At 36.3% G+C, this 15,044-nt stretch overlaps 1 protein-coding gene and 1 pseudogene across 9 annotated transcripts in view; both read left to right on the forward strand.

Annotated features, from left to right (window-relative positions):
• WDPCP (WD repeat containing planar cell polarity effector) overlaps positions 1-15,044 on the forward strand; it is a 720,444-nt gene that overhangs the window by 190,409 nt on the left and 514,991 nt on the right. The gene's annotated exons all lie outside the window — the stretch shown is intronic.
• LOC129057532 (small ribosomal subunit protein eS4-like) lies at positions 4,029-7,849 on the forward strand (annotated as a pseudogene).

Raw genomic sequence — 15,044 nt, forward strand, 5'->3', positions numbered from 1 at the left:
ATACTGATGAATTTTAGAGTGACCAACGAGTCCAGATTTGGCCAGTATTTTCTCAATTTTAGCACATGAAAGTCCCACATCCCTGGGACACCCCTCAGCCTCAGATAAATTGGAGTTAGAGTGGCTAGATAGTGAGGAGTTTGAAACCATGAGAAAAACTTAGGGGGATAAGACTAAAGAATTGTCACATGCCTGACAGATTGGCCCACAAGGAGGCCCTAGATCATACAGAGAGGCAGATTTTGGCTCAAAAACCAAAGAATGTTCTATGATACTCTCCTATAGGCAGACGGGCTGTCTTAACCAGAAGAATGTCCATTTTCCTAAAAATATTCAAGGAGATATCCGGGGCACCTGTAGGGGGAGGTTTTTGGAAGGAATTCATGCATCAGTAAGAAGTTGGGTTACATCATTCATTCTCAAATGGTAGTATGCAGAGCTAAGGAAGTTGTTAGAGATATAGATTCTTGAGCCCCATTTCTGGAGTTCCTGATTGGTCAGGTTTCAGATGGGGCTCAAGAACCAAGATTTTTTTTAATTAAACTTTTTATTTTGAGATAATTATAAATTCACATGCAGTTGTAAAAAAAATAATAATAATACAGAGAGGGTCTTGTATCCTTTACCCAGTTTTACCCAGTGGTTACGTCTTGCAAAAATATAGTACAATATCAAAACCAGGATATTGACATTTACACAGACAAAATAAAAAAAGGTTTCCATCACCTGAAGTTGTCCTTTTATAGGCAGTCACTTTCCTTTCACTCTCACCCACTCTGGAAACCACTAGCTTGTACTCCATGTCTATAATTTCATCACTTTACGAATGTTATATAAATGCAATCACACAGTATATAACCTTTGGGGATTGGCTTTTTTTTTTCACTCAGCATAATTCTCAGGAAATTCATCCAGGTTGCTGTATACATCAAGACAGTCTATTTGAAAATGCACAGGCCGGGTGTGGTGGCTCACGCCTGTAATCCCAGCACTTTGGGAAGCCGAAGCAGGTGGATCATGAGGTCAGGAGTTCAAGACCAACCTGGCCAAATGATGAACCCCATCTCTACTAAAAATACAAAAATTAGCTGGGCGTGGTGGCGGGCACCTGTAATCCCAGCTACTCAGGAGGCTGAGGCCGGAGAATCGTCTGAACCCAGAAGGCAGAGGTTGCAGTGAGCCAAGACTGCACCATTGCACTCCAGCCTGGGAGACAGGGTGAGACTCCATCTCAAAAACACAACAACAACAAAAAAAATGCATGATCAGAGGAGACAAAAGGAAAAAAGAAGAAAAAACAATGAAGCACACCTACAGGATATAGAAAATAGTCTCAAAAAGGCAAATCTAAGAATTAATGGCCTTAAAGAGGGTATAGAGGAAGAGATAGGAGTACAAAGTTTATTCAAAGGTATAATAAGAGAAGTTCCCAAGCCTAGAGAAAGATATCAATATCCAAGTACAAGAAGATTATAGAACACCAAGCAGATTTAACCCAAAGAAGACTACCTCAAGACATTTAATAATCAAACTCTCAAAGATCAAGAATAAAGAAAGGATCCTAAAAGCAGCAAAAGAAAAGAAACAAATAAGATGCAATGGAGCTCCAATATGTCTGGAAGCAGACTTTTCAGTGGAAACTTTACAGGCAGGAGAGAGAGAAATGATATATTTAAAATGCTGAAGGAAAAACAAAGTTTTACTTTAGAATAGTATATCTGGTGAAAACATCCTTCAAACATGAAGGAGAAATTAAAAACTTTACCAAGCAAACAAAAGCTGAGGGATTTCATTAACACCAGACCTGTCGTATAAGAAATGCTAATGGAAGGACTTAAATCAGAAAGAAAAAAAAATGTGAACAAGCAGTATGTAATCACCTCAAGGTACAAACTTGCTGGTAATAGTAAGTACACAGAAAAACACAGAATATTATAATAATGTAACTATGGTGCGTAAACTACTCTTAAGTAAAAACATTAAATGATAAATCAATAAAAAATCATAACTATGACAACTTTTCAAGACATAGAGAGTACAGTAAGATACAAATGGACACAACAGAAAGTTGAAAAGCATGGAAGGAAGGGTGAAGTTAAGGCATAGAAATTTTATTAGTTTTCTTTTTGCTTGTTTGTTTATGCAGAGTTGTTATTAGCTTAAAATAATAAGTTATAAGATAGTATTTGCAAACTTCATGGTAACCTCCAACCAAAAACCATACAATGAATACACAAAATATAAAAAGCAAGAAACTAGATCATTAGAGAAAATTACCTTCACTAAAAGGAAGACAGGAAGGGAAGAAAGAAGGAAGAGAAAACCACTAAACAACTGGAAAACAAATAACAAAATGGTAGGAGTAAGTTCTTATCAGTAATAACAATGAATGTAAATGAACTAAACTCTCCAATCAAAAGACATAGAGTGGCTGAATGGGTGAAAAACAAGAACCAGTGATCTCTTGCCTACAAGAAACACACTTCACCTATAAAGACACACATAGACTGAATGTAAAGGGATGGAAAATGATAGTCCATGCTAATGGAAACCAAAAAAGAGCAGGAGTAGCTATACTTATATCAGACAAAATAGATTTTAAGACAAAAACTATAAGAAGAGACAAAGGTCACTAAATAATGATAAAGGAGTTAATTCAGGAAGAGAATATAACAACTGTAAATATATATGTGCCCAACACTGGAGCACCCAGATATATAAAGCAAATATTATTAGAGCTAAAGAGAGAGATAGACTCCAATATAATAATAGCTGGAGACTTCAACTCTCCACTTTCAACATTGGACAGATCTTCCAGACAGAAAAATAAATAAGTTACACCAGACTTAATCTGCACTATAAACCAAATGGACCGAATAGATATTTTCAGAACATTTCATCCGATGGCTGCAGAATACACATTCTTTTTCTCAGCACTTGGATCATTCTCAAGGGTAAACCATATGTTAGATCATAAAAAAAGCCTTAAAACATGCAAAAAAAAAAATGAAATACTATCCAGCATCTTCTCTGATCACAATGGAATACAACTAAAAACTAATAACAAGAGGAATTTTGGAAACTATGCAAATATATGGAAATTAAATAATATGCTCCTGAGTGATGAGCGTGTGAATGAAGAAATTAGGAAGAAAATAAAGCATTTCTTGAGACAAGTTATAAGGGCAACACAACATACCAGAACCTTTGTGATACAGCAAAAGCATTACTAAGAGGGAAATTTATAGCTGTAAGTTATTACATCAAAAAGAAAAAAAACTTCAAGTAGACAACCTAACAATGCATCTTAAATAACTAGAAAAGCAAGAGCAAAGCAAGCTCAAAATTGGTAGAAGAAAAGAAAAAATAAAGATCAGGGCAGAAATAAGTGAAATTGAAACGAAGAAAACAACACAAATGATTAATGGAAGGAAAAGTTGGGTTTCTTGAAAAGATAAACAAAATTGATAAACCTTTAGCCAACTAAGTAAAAAAGAGAGGAGATCCAAATAATCAAAACAGAGATGAAAAAGGACACATTACAGCTGATACTGCAGAAACTCAAAAAATCATTAGTAGTTATATGAGCAACTATATGCCAATAAATTGGAAAATCTAGAAGAAATGGACAAATTTCTAGATGCATACCACATGCCAAGATTGAACCATGAAAAAATCCAAAACCCAAACAGACCAATAACAGATAACAAGACTGAAGTCATAATAAAAAGTCTCACAGTAAAGAAAAGCCCAGGACCCAATGGCTCCAATGCTGAATTCTACCAAACATTTCATGAAAAACGAATACCAATCCTCCTAAAACTATCCTAAAAAATAGAGGAGAAGGGAGGCTGGGCACGGTGGCTCACACCTGTAATCCCAGCACTTTGGGAGGCCGAGGTGGGTGGATCATGAGGTCAGGAGTTCAAGACCAGCCTGGCCAACATGGTGAAACCCTGTCTCTACTAAAAATACAAAAATTAGCCAGGCATGGTGGCAGGTGCCTGTAATCCCAGCTACTCGGGAGCCTAAGGCAGAGAATTGCTTGAACCCAGGAGGCGGAGGTTGCAATGAGCTGAGATTGCACCACTGCATTCCAGCCTGGGTGACAGAGCAAGACTCTGTCTCAAAAAAAAAAAAAAAAAAATAGAGGAGAAGGGAATACTTGCAAACTCATTCTGTGAGGCCAGTATTACCCTGATACCAAAACCAGACAAAGATACATCAAAAAATAAAACTATAGGCCAATATCCCTGATGAACATTGATGCAAAAATTCTCAACAAAAAATACTAACAAACCAGATTAAAAGATCATTCATCACTCTTTCTGTGCCTAGCACAACCATGGCTTGTGGTCCCAAGAAGCATCTGAAGCGAGTACCAGCTCCAAAGCATTGGACGCTGGATAAATTGATTCGTGTGTTTACTCCTCGTCCATTCACTGGTTCCCACAAGTTGAGAAAGTACCTCCCTGTCATCATTTTCCTAAGGAACAGACTTAAGTATGCCTTGACAGGAGATGAAGTAAAGAAGATTTGCATGCAGTGGTTTATTAAGATCAATGGCAAGGTCCAAACTGATGTATCCTACCCTGCTTGGATTCATGGATGTCATCAGCATTGACAAGACTGGAGAGAATTTCTGTCTGATCTATGACACCAAGGGTCACTCTGCTGTTCATCATATTACATCTGAGGAGGCTAAGTACAAGTTGTGCAAAGTGAGAAAAATCTTTGTGGGTACAAAAGGAATTCCTCATCTGGTGATTCATGATGTTCACACCATCCATTACCATGATCCCCTCATCAAGGTGAATAACAGATTCAGATTGGTTTGGAGACTGGCAAGATTACTGATTTTATCAAGTTCAACATTGGTAACCTGTGTATGGTGACTGGGGGGTGCTAACCTGGGAAGAATAACCAGAGAGAGACACCTGGGATCTTTTGACGTGGTTCATGTGAAAGATGCCAATGGCAACAGATTTGTCACCCACCTTTCCAACATTTTTGTTATTGGCAAGAGCAACAAACCATGAACTTCTCCTCCCTGAGGAAAGGGTGTCTGCCTCACCATTGCTGAAGAGAGAGACGAGAGACTGGCAGCCAAACAGAGAAGTGGGTGAAATGGTCTCTAGAGACATGTTAGAAAGCTTTTTGTACTTAATTAAAGATAATATAGCATGAGGAAAAGATCATTCATCATGACCAAGTTGGATTTATCCCAGGAATGCAAGGATTGTTGAACATACACAAGTCTATGAATATGATACATCATACTAACAGAATGAAATACTAAAACCATATGATCATTTCCACAAATGCCAAAAAAAGCATTTGATAAACTTCAACAACCCTTCATGATAAAAGAAAAACCTCAAAAAACTGAGTATAGAAGGAACATAACCTCAACATAATAAAAGCCATATATAACAGACCCACAGCTAGTATCATACTGAATGGGGAAAAACTGAAAGCCTTTTCTCTAAGATCTGGAACACAACAAGGATGCCCACTTTTGTCATTGTTATTAAACATATTACTGGAAGTCTTAGCTACAGCAATCAGAGAAGTGAAGGAAATAAAGGGTCTCCAAATTGGAAAGGAAGAAGTAATATTATCATTGTTTGAAGATGATATGATCCTATATTTGGAAAAACCTAAAGAGTCCACACACACAGAGGCATACACACAAAAAAACTATTAGAAGATAAATAAAGTCAGTAAAGTTGAAGGATACAAAAATCAACATACAAAAATCAGTAGCATTACTGTATGTTAACAGCAAGCAATCTGAAAAAGAAATCAAAATAGTAATCCCATTTACAATAGCCACAAATAAAATAAAATACCTAGGAATTATCCAAAGAAGTGAAAGATCTCTATAAGGAAAATTCTAAAATAGTGATGACACCAAAAAAAAAAAAAAAAAAGAAAGAAAAGATATTTCATGTTCATGGATTGGAAGAATCAGTATTGTTAAATGTCCATACTACCCAAAGCAATCTACGAATTCAATGCAATCCCTATCAAAATACTAATGGCATTCTTCACAAAAATAGAAACAACAATTCTAAAATGTATATAAACCACAAAAACCCAGACTAATCAAATCTATCCCAAGCAAAAATAACAAAACTGGAGGAATTACATTACCCAACTTCAAATTATACTACATCAAGATAGGGTAAGAAAAAAAATTAAACTACAGCGCTATAGTAAACAAAACAGCATGGGACTCGCATAAAAACAGACATATAAACCAGTGGAACAGAATAGAGTCCAGAAACAAATCCCCATACCTAAAATGAACTCATTTTCAACAAGGTGCCAAGAACATATACTGGGAAAAAGTCTCTTCAATAAATGGTGCTGGGAAAAATGAATATCCATATGCAGAAGAAAGAAACTAGACCCCTGTCTCTCACCATAAACAAAAATAAAATAAAAATGGATTAAAGACTTAAATCTAAGATCTCAAACTATGAAACTACTAAAAAAATATTGGGGAAAGTCTCCAGGACATTGGTGTATTATTGAGTAATACCCCACAAGCACAGGCAACCAAAGCAAAAATGGACAAATGGGATCACATCAAGTTAAAAAGACTTTGCACAGAAATGGAAACAATAAATAAAGTGAAGAGACAACTACCAGAATGGGAGAAAATATTTGCAAGCTGCCCATCTGACAAGGGATTAATAACCAGAATAAGTAAGGAGCTCAAACAACTCTATAGGGAAAAATCTAATAATCCAATCCAAAAAATGGGCAAAAGATGTGCAGAGACATTTCTCAAAAGAAGACATGCAAACAACAAACAGGCATATGAAAAAGTGCCCAATATCATTGATCATCAGCAAAATGCAAAACAAAACTACAGTGAGATATCATCTCACCCCAGTTAAAATGGTTTATATCCAAAAGACAGGCAATAAGAAATGCTGGCAAGGATGTGGAGAAAAGGGAACCCTCATACACTGTTGATGAAAATGAAATTAGTACAACTACTATGGAGAACAGTTTGGAGGTTCCTCAAACATCTAAATATAGAGCTGGGTATATACTCAAAAGAAAGGAAATCAGCATATTGAAGAGATATCTGCACTCTCATGTTTGTTGTAGCACTGTTCACAATAGCCAAGATTTGGAAGCAACCCGAGTGTCCCTCAACAGATGAACGGATAAATAAAATGTGGTACATATACACAATGGAGTACAAGAATGAAATCCTGTCATTTGGAACAACATGGATGGAACCAAAGGTCATTATGTTAAGTGAAAAAAGGCAGGCACAGAAAGACAACCATCCCATGTTCTCATTTATTTGTGGGATCTAAAAATAAAATCAACTGAATTCATGGAGATAGAGTAGAAAGATGGTTACTAGGGGCTGGGAAGGTTAGTAGGGTGTTAGGAGGAAGATGGGGATGGTTAACGGGTACAAAAAATAGTTCGAAAGCATGAATAAGACCTAGCATTTGATTGCACAGCAGGGTGACTATAGTCGATAATAATTTAATTGTACATTTAAAAATAACTAAAAAAGTATAATTGGATTTTTTGTAACACAAAGAATGAATGCTTGAGGGGATGGATACCCTACTCTCCATGATGTGATTATTACACATTGCATTCCTGTATCAAAACATCTCATATTCCTGATAAATATATACACTTACTATGTACCCACAAAAATACAAACAAAATATTTTATTTCTTTTTATTGTCAAGTAGTATTCCATGGCATGGATATGCCACAATATGTTTAACCAATTATTCACCTGGTGAAGGACATCTAAGTTTGTTCAAGTTTTGGACCATTATCAATAAAACTATATAAACACTCATTTGCAGGGTTTTTGGTTTTGTTTTGTGTTTTTCAGAGAGTCTCACTCTTTTGCCCAGCGTGGAGTGCAGTGATGTGATCACAGCTCACTGCTGCCTCAACCTGCCAGGCTTAAGCAATCCTCCTGCCACTGCCACCTGAATAGCTGGGACTACAGGAGAACACTGCTACATGCAGCTAATTTTTCATGTGCAGGTTTGTAAATTAACATTAAATCTGGCCAGGCATGGTGGCTCACACCTGTAATCCCAGCACTTTGGGAGGCCGAAGCAGGAGGATCACAAGGTCAGGAGATCAAGACCATCCTGGCTAACACGGTGAAACCCCGTCTCTACTAAAAATACAAAAAATTAGCTGGGCATCGTGGCGGGCGCCTGTAGTCCCAGCTACTCGGGAGGCTGAGGCAGGAGAATGGCGTGAACTCGGGAGTCGGAGCTTGCAGTGAGCAGAGATCGCGCCACTGCACTCCAGCCTGGGAGACAGCGAGACTCTGTCTCAGAAACAAACAAACAAACAAACAAACAAACAAAAACAACATTAAATCTTGATCTCTCTGGAATAAGCGCCCAAGAATGCAACTTCAGGGTGATATGGAGGTTGCATGTTTAATTTTTCAATAAACTGCAGTATTGTTTCCATAATGTTTTCCATAATGACTGTACCATTTTACTTTCCTACCAGCAATGTGTGAGTGATCTAGTTTCTCCACAATTTTGACAGCATCTGGTTTTGTCACTATTTTTTATTTAAGCCATTTTGTTACGTTTGTAGTAATAACTCATCATGGTTTAAATTTGTATCTCTAATGGCTAATGATGTTAAATACCTTTATATGTTCTTGATACCTGCATATCTTCTGCTATGATTTAAATGTTTTTGTCCTGTGAAACTCATGTTGAAATTTAATCCCCAATGTAACAGTATTAAGAAGTGAGGACTTGCCATGGATTAATGGGTTACCATGGTAGTGGATTAGTTAACATAAGAATGGGTCTGTTATAAAAGCCAGTTTGACTCTCAGTGTGCCCCTCTCACCTTGATCTTAGACTCCTCAACCTCTAGAACTATAAGAAATAAACTTCTAGGCCAGGTTAGGTTGCGCACACCTGTAATCCCAGCACTTTGGGAGGCTGAGGCAGCAGAGTTGCTTGAGGCCAGGAGTTTGATAGATCAGACTGGGCAACATAGTAGACCCTGTCTCTACAAAATTATATTTTAAATTAGCCAAGCATGATGGCGCATGTTTGTAATCTTAGCTACTTGAAAGGCTGAAGCAGGAGGATCTCTTTTTTTTGAGATGGAGTCTCACTCTGTCACCCAGGCTGGAGTGCAGTGGTGCAACTTGGCTCACTGTAACCTCCGCCTCCTAGGTTCACTCCACTGCACTCCAACCTGGGCAACACAGGATTTTGAATTATGAATTCAGTTTACTTAGTAGCTATACAATGTTTCAAATTCTCTATTTCATATTGGATGAATTGTGTTTTTTAAGAAATTGATTCATTTCACCTAAGCTGCCAAATTTCTGAACATAGAATTGTTCTTAATATTCCTTTATTATTCTTTGAGCGTATGCAGGTTCTATAATGATATCCCTGTTTTCTTCTTGATATTAGTAATTTGTGTCTTCTCTCTGTTTTTTCTTTTCAGCCACCCTAGAGGTTTGTCAACATTACTAATGTTTCCTTTTTTTTTTCTTTTTTTCGAGACAGAGGCTCTCTCTGTCACCCAGGTTGGAGTGCAGTGGTGTAATCACGACTCACTGCAACCTCAAACTCCTGGGCTCAAGTGATCCTCCCACCTCAGCCTCCTGAGTAGCTAGGACTACAGGCATGTACAACCATACCTAGTCAATTTTTTAAATTTTGTAGAGACAGAGTCTCACTATATTGCCCAGACTGGTCTCATAATTCAGGCCTCAAGCAATCCTCCTGCCTCTGCCTTCCAAAGTGTCAGGATTACTACAGAGAGTCACTGCACCCAGCCCATTTTTTCATTTTTTAAAAGCTTTATTGAGGTATAATTGATAAAATTGTATATATTTAAAGTGTACAAGATGATGATTTGATATATGTATAGATTGTGAAATGATTACCACAATCAAGTTAATTAACATAATCATCACCTCACATAGATACCTTGGGTGTGTGTGTGTGTGTGTGTGGTGTGTGTGTGTGTGTGTGTATGTGAGAGAGAGAGAAGATGTACTCTCATAGCAAATTTCAAGTATACAGAACAATATTTTTAAGTGTAATTCTCACACTGTACATTAGAACCTCAAATTGTATTCATCTTATTACTGAAGGCTTGCATCCTTTGCCCACCATCTCTTCATTTCCCACAGCCCCAGTCCACGGCAACCACCATTCTACTCTGTTTCTATGAGATCACAATGGCAGTATTTCCTTCATTTTATGGCTCAATAATATTCTATTGTACATATATAACACATTTTTTATCCATTGATAAAATCCAATCCAATGTTCATCCATCCAATGAACATGGGAGTGTAGACATCTCTTTAAGATACTGATTTCCGTGACTTCAGAGATATACCCAGACTTGGGATTGCTGGATTATATAGAAGTTTTATTTTTAGTTTTGTAAGGAACCTCCATACTGTTTTCTATAGTAGCTATACCAATTTACATTCCCACCAAAAGTTTAAGACAGTTTTCATTTATCCGCATTTTTGCCAACATTTGGTATCTTTTGATATTTTTTATTAGAGACATCCTAACAGATGTGAGTTTATCTCTCATTGTGGTTTTGATTTGCATTTCCCTGATGGTTAGTGATGTTTAGTACCCTTTCCTGTATCTGCTGGCCATTTGTGTATCTTCTTGGAAAAATATTCATTCAGGTCTTTCGTCCATTTTGAAACCAGATTATTTGGGTTTTTATTGTTTTTTTGTTTGTCTGTTTGTTTGTTTTGCTATTGAGCTGTATGAGTTCCTTATACATTTTAGTTGTTAGCCCCTTATATCAGATATATTTTCTCCCATTCTGTAGGTTGTCTTTCCATTTTGTTGATTGTTTAGTTTGCTGTGCAAAAGCTTTTTTTTTTTTTTTTTTCTGATGTAGCCACTGTTTTTTTTGTTTGTTTCTTTGTTTTGGTTTTTTTGTTTTTTCTTTTTTTTTTTGAGACAGAGTCTTTCTCTGTCACCTAGGCTGGAGTGCAGTGACGTGATCTTGGCTCACTGCAACCTCCATCTCCCAGGTTTAAGCAATTCTTTGCCTCAGCCTTCTGAGTAGCCTGGGACTAAAGGCACATGCCATCATGCCCAGCTAATTTTTTGCATTTTTAGTAGAGGTGGGGTTTCACCATCTTGGCCAGGCTGGTCTTGAACTCCTGACCTCATGATCCCCCCTCTTTGGCCTCCCAAAGTGCTGGGATTACAGGCATGAGCTACTGCGCCCAGCCGCCACTCTTGTTTGTTTTTGCTTTTAAATTGCCTGTGCCTTTCGTGTCATAGCCAAAATATCACTGCCAAGACTAATGTCAAGGAGCTTTTCTCTTTTTCTTCTAGGAGTTTTACAATTTCGAGTCTTACACTTAAATGTTAAATCCAATTTGAGTTAATTTTTGGAAGTGATGTAAAGTGGGGATACAGTTTCATTTGCTTGCATGTGCATATCCAGTTTCCCAACACTGTTTTTTGAAGATATCATCTTTCTTCATTGTGTATTCTTGAAGCCCTTGCCAAAGACTGGTCGACTGTACATGTGTGGGTTTATTTCTGGGCTCTGTATTCTGTTCAATTGCTTGGTGTGTCTGTTTTTAGGCCAGTATCGTACCATTTTATTACTATTTGTAATGTAGTTTGAAATTAAGAAGTCTGATGCCAGCCTGGACAACATATTGAGACCCTGTCTCTACAAAAAGTGAAAAAAGATTAGCCGGGCATTTGGTATGTACCTGTAGTCCCAGACACGTGGGAGGCTGACATAGGAGGATTTCTTGAGCACAGAGATTGAGCTTGCAGTGAGCCATGATTGCACCATTGCACATTGCACTCCAGTCTGGGTGACAGAGTGAGAATCTGTGTCAAAAAAATAAAGGAAGTGTGATGCCACCAGGTTTGTTTTTTCTCATGATTGCTTTGGGTGTTTTGGGTCCTTTGTGGTTCCATCCAAATTTTAGTATTGTTTTTACTATTTCTATGAAAAATGATGATAAAATTTTGACAAAGATCGTATTGAATCTATTGATCACTTTGGATAGTATGGACATTTTAACAATATTCTTCCAATCCATGAATATGGGATATCTTTCCATTTGTTTACGTCTTCAATGTCATCGTCAACGTTTTGTAGTTTTCAGTGTACAGACCTTTTACCTCCATAGTTAAATTTATTCCCAAATACGTTAATTTTTTTGATGCTATTGTAAATGGGATTGTTTTCTTGATTTGTTTTTTGGGTAGTTCCTTGTTGAAATGTAGAAACTGATACAACTGATATTAATATGTTGATTTTCTATCCTGATATTATATTTAATTTGTTGATTACTTCTAACCAACTTTTGGTGAAGTCTTTAGGATTTTCTATGTACAAGACCATATCATCTGCAAACAGCAATTTCACTTCTTCCTTTCCAATGTAGATACCTTTGATCTCTTTTTCTTCCCTAATTGCTCTGGCTAGGACTTCCAGTACTATGTTAAATAGAAGAGGCAAGAGAGGACATCCTTGTCTGTCTTGTTCTACTTCTTAGAGGAAAACGTTTCAGCTTTTCACCATTTAAATATTAGCTGGGAGCTTGTCATATATGGCCTTTATTAAGTTGAAATACATTACTTATGTGCTTAATTTGTTAAGAGTTTTTATCATGAAACATGTTGATTTTTAAAAATGCTTTTTCTGCATCTATTGAGATGATCATATAATTTTTATCCTTTATTCTGTTAATCTGGTGTATCATCTTTATTGATTTGTGTCTATTGAACCATCCTTGCATCTCACTTGATTATGGTGTTTGATTCTTTTAATGTGCTATTGAATTCAATTTGCTAGTATTTTGTTGAGAATTTTTTCATCTGTGTTCATCAGGGATATTGACCTCTAATTTTCTTTTTTACAGTATCCTCATCTGGTTTAGGTATCAAGGTAATGCTGGCTTCATAAAATGAGGTTGGAAGTGTTCTCTCCTCTTCAATTTTCTGGAAGCATTTGAGAAAGATTGGCATTTATTCTTCTTTCAACATTTGGTAGAATTTGCCAGTAAAGCCATTGTTCCTGGTCTTTTCTTTTTTGGGAGATTTTTGATTACTGATTCAATGTTCTTATTGTTTATAAGTCTATTCAGATTTTCTATTTCTTCATGTTCCAGTCTTGGTAGGTTGTATGTTTCTAGGAATTTATACATTTCTTCTAGGTTATCCAATTTACTGATGTATAATTATTTATAGTAGTTGCCTATGATCCTTTGTATTTATGGAGTAGCAGTTGTAATGTCCTCTGTTTATGATTTTCTTTATTCAAGTCTTCTCTGTTTTTCTTACTTAATTTAGCTAAATGTTTGTCAGTTTTCTTTATCTTCTCAAGAAACCAGCTCTTAGTATCACTGATCTTTTCTATTGCTTTTCTACTCTCTATTTCACTTATTTCTGCTCTGATCTTATTTTCTTTCTTCTGATAACTTTGCACTTAGTTTATCTTTTTTTAGTTCCTTAAGGTATAACATTAGGTTATTTACTTTGTTACATTCCATAAGTTTTGGTATGTTGTGTTTTCATTTTTACTTGCCTCAAGATATTTTTAAATTTCCCTTTTGATTTCTTCTTTTATCCATTGATTGTTTTAGAGTGTGTTGTTTAATTTTAACATATTTGTAAATTTTCCAGCTTCTTAAATTTGTTAAGACTTGTTTTGTAGCCTAACATATGATCTATCCTGGAGAATGTTCCATATGTGCTTGAGATGAATGTATATTCTGCTGCCATTGGATGGAATGTTCTGGATATGTCTGTTAGGTACATTTGATCTAAATTGTAGTTCAAGTACAACATTTCCTTATGGATTTTCTGCTTGGATGACTGTCCATTTTGAAAATGAGATGTTAAAGTTTCTACTATTATTGTGTTGCTATAGATTTCTCCCTTTAGGCCTTTAATATTGGCTTAACATATTTGTGTGTTCCAATACTGGGTGCATATTTACAATTGTTATAGCCTGTTGATGAATTGACTCCTTTATCATTATTTTGACTTATAGCTTATTTTGTTTGATATAAGTATAGCTATCCCTGCTCTCTTTCAGTTTCCATTTGCATGGACTATCTTTTTCAATTCCTTCACTTTCAGCCTATGTGTTTTCTTAAAGTTGAAGTGAGTCTCTTGTAGGTAGCATATAGTTGTATCTTTTTTGTTTTTGTTTTTGTCTACTTGGGCACTCTATGTTTGTTTGTTGACTGGGGGATTTAACTGCCCCTTTTTTCGAGATGGAATCTCGCTTTGTTGCTGGAGTGCAGTGGTGTGATCTCGGCTCACTGCAACCTCCACCTCCCAGGTTCAAGTGATTCTCCTTCCTCACCCTCCCGAGTAGCTGGGATTACAGGCATGCACCACCACATCTGGCTAATTTTTGTATTTTTAGTAGAGACAGGGTTTTACCATGTTGGCCAGGCTGGTCTGGAACTCCTGAACACAAGTGATCCACCTGCCTTGGCCTCCCAAAGTGCTGGGATTTCAAGCATCAGCCACTGCACCTGGCCGAATTTAATCCATTTAAATAAAAAATAATTGTTTATAGGTAAGGACTTACTACTACCATCCTGTTAATTGTTTTCTGGCTGTTTTTAGTTCCTTTGTTCCTTTCTTCCTTCTTTCTTGTCTTCCTTTGTGGTTTGATGGTTTTTTCATAGTGGTATGCTTTGATTTTTTTCTGTTTATCTTTTGTGTGTCTACTATAGGTTTGTACTTTCTTGTTACCATGAGGCTTCCATAAAATATTTTATAATTATAACAATCTATTTTAAGTTGATATAACTGAAATTCAACTGCATACAAAAACTCTACTTTTTTACTCACCTCCATTTTATATTTTTCATGTCATAATTTACATTTTTTCTTTTTATATTAGGTATCAATGAACAAATTATTGTAGCTTTAGTTATTTTTAATGCTTTTGTCTTTAAACCTTTATACTATTACAATAATTAGCACATTCTGAATTTGACTATATATTTACCTTT

The sequence above is a fragment of the Pongo abelii genome, chromosome 12 (assembly GCF_028885655.2).
Source record: "Pongo abelii isolate AG06213 chromosome 12, NHGRI_mPonAbe1-v2.0_pri, whole genome shotgun sequence".
In the NCBI taxonomy this organism is placed as follows: Eukaryota; Metazoa; Chordata; class Mammalia; order Primates; family Hominidae; genus Pongo; species Pongo abelii.